Below are 7,500 nucleotides of genomic sequence, written 5' to 3' on the forward strand. Positions count from 1 at the left end.
ATGACGCATGGTGATGGCACATGCATCGACCATCATCGGCATAGGCTGCCCTTCGGTACGGGCACTTGCCTCGACCGCCATCGGCACAAGCTGGGCCCTGGTGTGGGTTGTTGCCTCGATCACCAGCGGCACATGCTGAGCCTTGGTGCGGGCGGTTGCCTCGAGCACCATCGGCAGACCCTGGGCCCTGGTGCGGCCGGTTGCCCCGATAACCATCGGCACACGCTGGGCCCTGGAGCGGCCGGTTGCCTCGATCACCATCGGCAAAAGCTGGGCCCTGGTGCGGGCGCTTGCCTCGACCACCATCGGCACACGCTGGGCACTGGTGCGGGCGCTTGCCTCGACCACCATCGGCACACGCTGGGCCCTGGGGCGGGCGGTTGCCTCGATCACCATCGGCACACGATGGGCCCTGGTGCGGGCGGTTGCCCCCAGCACCATCGGCACACGTTGGGCCCTGGTGCGGGCGCTTGCCTCGACCACCATCGGCACACGCTGGGCCCTGGTGCGGGCGCTTGCCTCGACCACCATCGGCACACGCTGGGCCCTGGTGCGGCCGCTTGCCTCGACCACCATCGGCACACGCTGGGCCCTGGTGCGGTCGGTTGCCTCGAGCACCATCGGCACACGCTGGGCCCTGGTGCGGGCGCTTGCCTCGACCACCATCGGCACACGCTGGGCCCTGGTGCGGGCGCTTGCCTCGACCACCATCGGCACACGCTGGGCCCTGGTGCGGCAGGTTGCCTCGAGCACCATCGGCACACGCTGGGCCCTGGTGCGGTCGGTTGCCTCGAGCACCATCGGCACACGCTGGGCCCTGGTGCGGGCGCTTGCCTCGACCACCATCGGCACACGCTGGGCCCTGGTGCGGCAGGTTCCCTCGACGACCATCGGCACACGCTGGGCCCTGGTGCGGCAGGTTGCCTCGAGCACCATCGGCACACGCTGGGCCCTGGTGCGGGCGGTTGCCTCGACCACCATCGGCACACGCTGGGCCCTGGTGCGGCAGCTTGGTGCTCGGCACACGCTCGGCCCTGGTGCGGTCGGTTGCCTCGAGCACCATCGGCACACGCTGGGCCCTGGTGCGGCAGGTTGCCTCGACCACCATCGGCAGCCTCGACCACCATCGGCACACGCTGGGCCCTGGTGCGGGCGCTTGCCTCGACCACCATCGGCACACGCTGGGCCCTGGTGCGGGCGCTTGCCTCGACCACCATCGGCACACGCTCCGCCCTGGTGCGGCAGGTTGCCTCGACCACCATCGGCACACGCTGGGCCCTGGTGCGGGCGGTTGCCTCGACCACCATCGGCACACGCTGGGCCCTGGTGCGGTCGGTTGCCTCGAGCACCATCGGCACACGCTGGGCCCTGGTGCGGGCGCTTGCCTCGACCACCATCGGCACACGCTGGGCCCTGGTGCGGCAGGTTCCCTCGACGACCATCGGCACACGCTGGGCCCTGGTGCGGCAGGTTGCCTCGAGCACCATCGGCACACGCTGGGCCCTGGTGCGGTCGGTTGCCTCGATCACCATCGGCACACGCTGGGCCCTGGTGCGGGCGGTTGCCTCGACCACCATCGGCACACGCTGGGCCCTGGTGCGGCAGGTTGCCTCGACCACCATCGGCACACGCTGGGCCCTGGTGCGGGCGCTTGCCTCGACCACCATCGGCACACGCTCGGCCCTGGTGCGGTCGGTTGCCTCGAGCACCATCGGCACACGCTGGGCCCTGGTGCGGCAGGTTGCCTCGAGCACCATCGGCACACGCTGGGCCCTGGTGCGGGCGGTTGCCTCGACCACCATCGGCACACGCTGGGCCCTGGTGCGGGCGCTTGCCTCGACCACCATCGGCACACGCTGGGCCCTGGTGCGGGCGCTTGCCTCGACCACCATCGGCACACGCTGGGCCCTGGTGCGGGCGCTTGCCTCGACCACCATCCGCACACGCTGGGCCCTGGTGCGGCAGGTTGCCTCGAGCACCATCGGCAGACGCTGGGCCCTGGTGCGGCAGGTTGCCTCGAGCACCATCGGCACACGCTGGGCCCTGGTGCGGGAACTTGCCTCGACCACCATCGGCACACGCTGGGCCCTGGTGCGGGAACTTGCCTCGACCACCATCGGCACACGCTGGGCCCTGGTGCGGCAGGTTGCCTCGATCACCATCGGCACACGCTGGGCCCTGGTGCGACAGGTTGCCTCGAGCACCATCGGCACACTATCGGCCCTGGTGCGGGCGGTTGCCTCGACCACCATCGGCACACGCTGGGCCCTGGTGCGGGCGCTTGCCTCGAGCACCATCGGCACACGCTGGGCCCTGGTGCGGGCGGTTGCCTCGAGCACCATCGGCACACGCTGGGCCCTGGTGGGTTTAGGCACATCTTCAAATTTCTGCCGTGCCAATGCCATTTTTATGGCTTGTAAATTCATACAATGGTCCCCTAAGCCTTCACGTGAAGTTTCGTTGGAGGATGACTCGTTTTCTATTTTTCACGATTTTCGAAACTTTTTGCGGTTCGGGATTTTTTAAAATTTTTTTATAAGGATTTTTGGCCCCAAATTTTGTAGGCATGATCCTTCTATTTTTGTTGGCATGCACAAAAAAATTCAGCTAAAAACTCGAAGTAGAGAAGATTTTGTGACCGTTTGAAAAAAGTGTCCCCATTTCAGACACTTTAACGGCTACTGGTAGCAAACCTGTAAAATCTCAAATGCTCTTTAAGGGGGTGTGAATTCTCAGAGGTTTGATGAGGGATAGGGGGCCAACACAAGGCCAAGTACCAGCACCCATCGCACATCATGTGCGCACACCCCCCCGGCCCCCCTCCCAATCGCCGGAACCCCAATGCCGCCGGTCAGGTTCTCCGGCGGTACTCCGGCGATGCTCCGGCGATGCTGTCCCGAGTGAAAAAAATGCGGCACCAGCACATGCTGGAGCCAAGCATGGGCACCGTGGCTCAAAATCGAACTTCGGCCAAGGCCTCGACCATCAATGGCACATGATGACGCATGGTGATGGCACATGCATCGACCATCATCGGCATAGGCTGCCCTTCGGTACGGGCACTTGCCTCGACCGCCATCGGCACAAGCTGGGCCCTGGTGTGGGTTGTTGCCTCGATCACCAGCGGCACATGCTGAGCCTTGGTGCGGGCGGTTGCCTCGAGCACCATCGGCAGACCCTGGGCCCTGGTGCGGCCGGTTGCCCCGATAACCATCGGCACACGCTGGGCCCTGGAGCGGCCGGTTGCCTCGATCACCATCGGCAAAAGCTGGGCCCTGGTGCGGGCGCTTGCCTCGACCACCATCGGCACACGCTGGGCACTGGTGCGGGCGCTTGCCTCGACCACCATCGGCACACGCTGGGCCCTGGGGCGGGCGGTTGCCTCGATCACCATCGGCACACGCTGGGCCCTGGTGCGGGCGGTTGCCCCCAGCACCATCGGCACACGTTGGGCCCTGGTGCGGGCGCTTGCCTCGACCACCATCGGCACACGCTGGGCCCTGGTGCGGGCGCTTGCCTCGACCACCATCGGCACACGCTGGGCCCTGGTGCTGCCGCTTGCCTCGACCACCATCGGCACACGCTGGGCCCTGGTGCGGTCGGTTGCCTCGAGCACCATCGGCACACGCTGGGCCCTGGTGCGGGCGCTTGCCTCGACCACCATCGGCACACGCTGGGCCCTGGTGCGGCAGGTTGCCTCGAGCACCATCGGCACACGCTGGGCCCTGGTGCGGCAGGTTGCCTCGAGCACCATCGGCACACGCTGGGCCCTGGTGCGGTCGGTTGCCTCGAGCACCATCGGCACACGCTGGGCCCTGGTGCGGGCGCTTGCCTCGACCACCATCGGCACACGCTGGGCCCTGGTGCGGCAGGTTCCCTCGACGACCATCGGCACACGCTGGGCCCTGGTGCGGCAGGTTGCCTCGAGCACCATCGGCACACGCTGGGCCCTGGTGCGGTCGGTTGCCTCGATCACCATCGGCACACGCTGGGCCCTGGTGCGGGCGGTTGCCTCGACCACCATCGGCACACGCTGGGCCCTGGTGCGGCAGCTTGCCTCGAGCACCATCGGCACACGCTCGGCCCTGGTGCGGTCGGTTGCCTCGAGCACCATCGGCACACGCTGGGCCCTGGTGCGGCAGGTTGCCTCGACCACCATCGGCAGCCTCGACCACCATCGGCACACGCTGGGCCCTGGTGCGGGCGCTTGCCTCGACCACCATCGGCACACGCTGGGCCCTGGTGCGGGCGCTTGCCTCGACCACCATCGGCACACGCTCCGCCCTGGTGCGGCAGGTTGCCTCGACCACCATCGGCACACGCTGGGCCCTGGTGCGGGCGGTTGCCTCGACCACCATCGGCACACGCTGGGCCCTGGTGCGGTCGGTTGCCTCGAGCACCATCGGCACACGCTGGGCCCTGGTGCGGGCGGTTGCCTCGAGCACCATCGGCACACGCTGGGCCCTGGTGGGTTTAGGCACATCTTCAAATTTCTGCCGTGCCAATGCCATTTTTATGGCTTGTAAATTCATACAATGGTCCCCTAAGCCTTCACGTGAAGTTTCATTGGAGGATGACTCGTTTTCTATTTTTCACGATTTTCGAAACTTTTTGCGGTTCGGGATTTTTTAAAATTTTTTTATAAGGATTTTTGGCCCCAAATTTTGTAGGCATGATCCTTCTATTTTTGTTGGCATGCACAAAAAAATTCAGCTAAAAACTCGAAGTAGAGAAGATTTTGTGACCGTTTGAAAAAAGTGTCCCCATTTCAGACACTTTAACGGCTACTGGTAGCAAACCTGTAAAATCTCAAATGCTCTTTAAGGGGGTGTGAATTCTCAGAGGTTTGATGAGGGATAGGGGGCCAACACAAGGCCAAGTACCAGCACCCATCGCACATCATGTGCGCACACCCCCCGGCCCCCCTCCCAATCGTCGGAACCCCAATGCCGCCGGTCAGGTTCTCCGGCGGTACTCCGGCGATGCTCCGGCGATGCTGTCCCGAGTGAAAAAAATGCGGCACCAGCACATGCTGGAGCCAAGCATGGGCACCGTGGCTCAAAATCGAACTTCGGCCAAGGCCTCGACCATCAATGGCACATGATGACGCATGGTGATGGCACATGCATCGACCATCATCGGCATAGGCTGCCCTTCGGTACGGGCACTTGCCTCGACCGCCATCGGCACAAGCTGGGCCCTGGTGTGGGTTGTTGCCTCGATCACAATCGGCACATGCTGAGCCTTGGTGCGGGCGGTTGCCTCGAGCACCATCGGCAGACCCTGGGCCCTGGTGCGGCCGGTTGCCCCGATAACCATCGGCACACGCTGGGCCCTGGGGCGGGCGCTTGCCCCCAGCACCATCGGCACACGCTGGGCCCTGGTGCGGGCGCTTGCCCCCAGCACCATCGGCACACGCTGGGCCCTGGTACGGGCGGTTGCCCCGAACACCATCGGCACACGCCGGCCCTTGGTGCGGGCTCCTGGCTCGACCACCATCGGCACACGCTGGGCCCTGGTGCGGGCGGTTGCCTCGAACACCATCGGCACACGCCGGCCCTTGGTGCGGCCGGTTGCCTCGACCACCATCGGCACACGCTCGGCCTTGGTGAGGGCGCTTGCCTCGACCACCATCGGCACACGCTGCGCCCTGGTGCGGGCGCTTGCCTCGACCACCATCGGCACACGCTCGGCCTTGGTGCGGGCGCTTGCCTCGACCACCATCGGCACACGCTGGGCCCTGGTGCGGGCGGTTGCCTCGACCACCATCGGCACACGCTCGGCCTTGGTGAGGGCGCTTGCCTCGACCACCATCGGCACATGCTGGGCCCTGGTGCGGGCGCTTGCCTCGACCACCATCGGCACACGCTGGGCCCTGGTGCGGGCGGTTGCCTCGACCACCATCGGCACACGCTGGGCCCTGGTGCGGGCGGTTGCCTCGAACACCATCGGCACAAGCCGGCCCTTGGTGCGGGCGGTTGCCTCGAGCACCATCGGCACACGCTGGGCCCTGGTGCGGGCGGTTGCCTCGAGCACCATGGGCACACGCTGGCCCTTGGTGCGGGCTCTTGCCTCGACCACCATCAGCAGAAGATTGCCCCTACGTCGAACACCATCGATACATGCCGGGCCTTGGTGTGGGCACATGCCTCGAGCTGGTGCGGGCGGTTGCCTCGACCACCATCGGCTCACGTTGGCCCTTGTTGCGGGCACATGCCTCGACCACCATCGGCACCTGCGCACCCTCGGTGTGGGATTTGCTTGTTTGGAAAAAGTGTCCCCGTTTCAGACATTTTAACGTCTACTGGTAGCATATCTGTAAAATCTCTAATGCTCTTTAGGGGGTGGTGGTCCGGCACCCCCTCTCCCCCCCCCCACGGGGGGAGTAGGTGTGCGCGATGGGCCTCCCATTGCGTGCACCCCGGCCAACGTCCCTCGAACGAAATACAGGGCGTGCATGCCTTCCGGCGATTTTTGTCCGGCGACTGGTTGCTCCGGTGACCGGCAGGCGCCCATGGCCTCGATCGGTTGGCTTGCATGCAAAAAAAGGGAGCCGAGCTCCAGCCCGTGCACGCGGCGGATGCTGCCCTAGACCCCAGACCAAGTCCCTGAATCGGGCAACGGCTCCCTGGGGTGGTGCGAGCAGAAGCTGCGGTTGCGGGCTTGGCCCGGCCAAGTCTCTCGGTATTTGACGGTCTCGCGGTCCCTTCTCATCGGCCACAAAAATGCCTTGGCCTCGACGAGGCCGTGCACGCAGCCGATGCTGCCCGAGACCCCAGGAACAAGTCCCTGAATCGGGCAACGTCCCCCTGGGGTGGTGTCAGCGGAGCTCGCGCGTGCGGTCTCGGCCAGGCCAAGAATTGGTGGTATCGCACCGTTGTTGCCTGTCGGATGGCAGGGGCAGTCTCGTGGCCCTTGCTCGTGTTATTCTCGTGCCAAGCGGTTGTGGCGTGGCCTCGCACGTCGTTTCCTCCGCTCGCTCGTCGAGTAATCGATCGGGTGGGTTGTGGACCGGCGCGCGTGGATGCTGCCACCTGTACGCAATGGGCATATGAGTGGTGCTATGGTTGTGCGTGTTGGCAGGCTCCGTGCTCGATGCATCGAACTGTCGACCCGTCATCCTCTTCAATCTCCCCTCGTGCGGTCGTCGTACCCCGGGGGCGCGATCGGGATCCTGTGCTGCATACCTGAATCGATGGAAACCGGATGTCTCGCCATCCCTCATCCGTCTCGTGTGCCGAGGGGCCACGGGTCGGACGTCAATCGTGGCCGGTGTCCCAACGAACCCCGAGCCCGGTGAAGTGTACACACCGCCCGTCGCTCCTACCGATTGAATGGTCCGGTGAAGTGTTCGGATCGCGGCGACGCGGACGGTCCGCCGCCCGCGACGTCGCGAGAAGTCCACTGAACCTTATCATTTAGAGGAAGGAGAAGTCGTAACAAGGTTTCCGTAGGTGAACCTGCGGAAGGATCATTGTCGAAACCCCGCTCGACGGACGA

Source organism: Durio zibethinus, unplaced genomic scaffold (genome assembly GCF_047325235.1).
Source record: "Durio zibethinus cultivar Kanyao isolate XHJ-2024 unplaced genomic scaffold, ASM4732523v1 HiC_scaffold_325, whole genome shotgun sequence".
Lineage (NCBI taxonomy): Eukaryota > Viridiplantae > Streptophyta > Magnoliopsida > Malvales > Malvaceae > Durio > Durio zibethinus.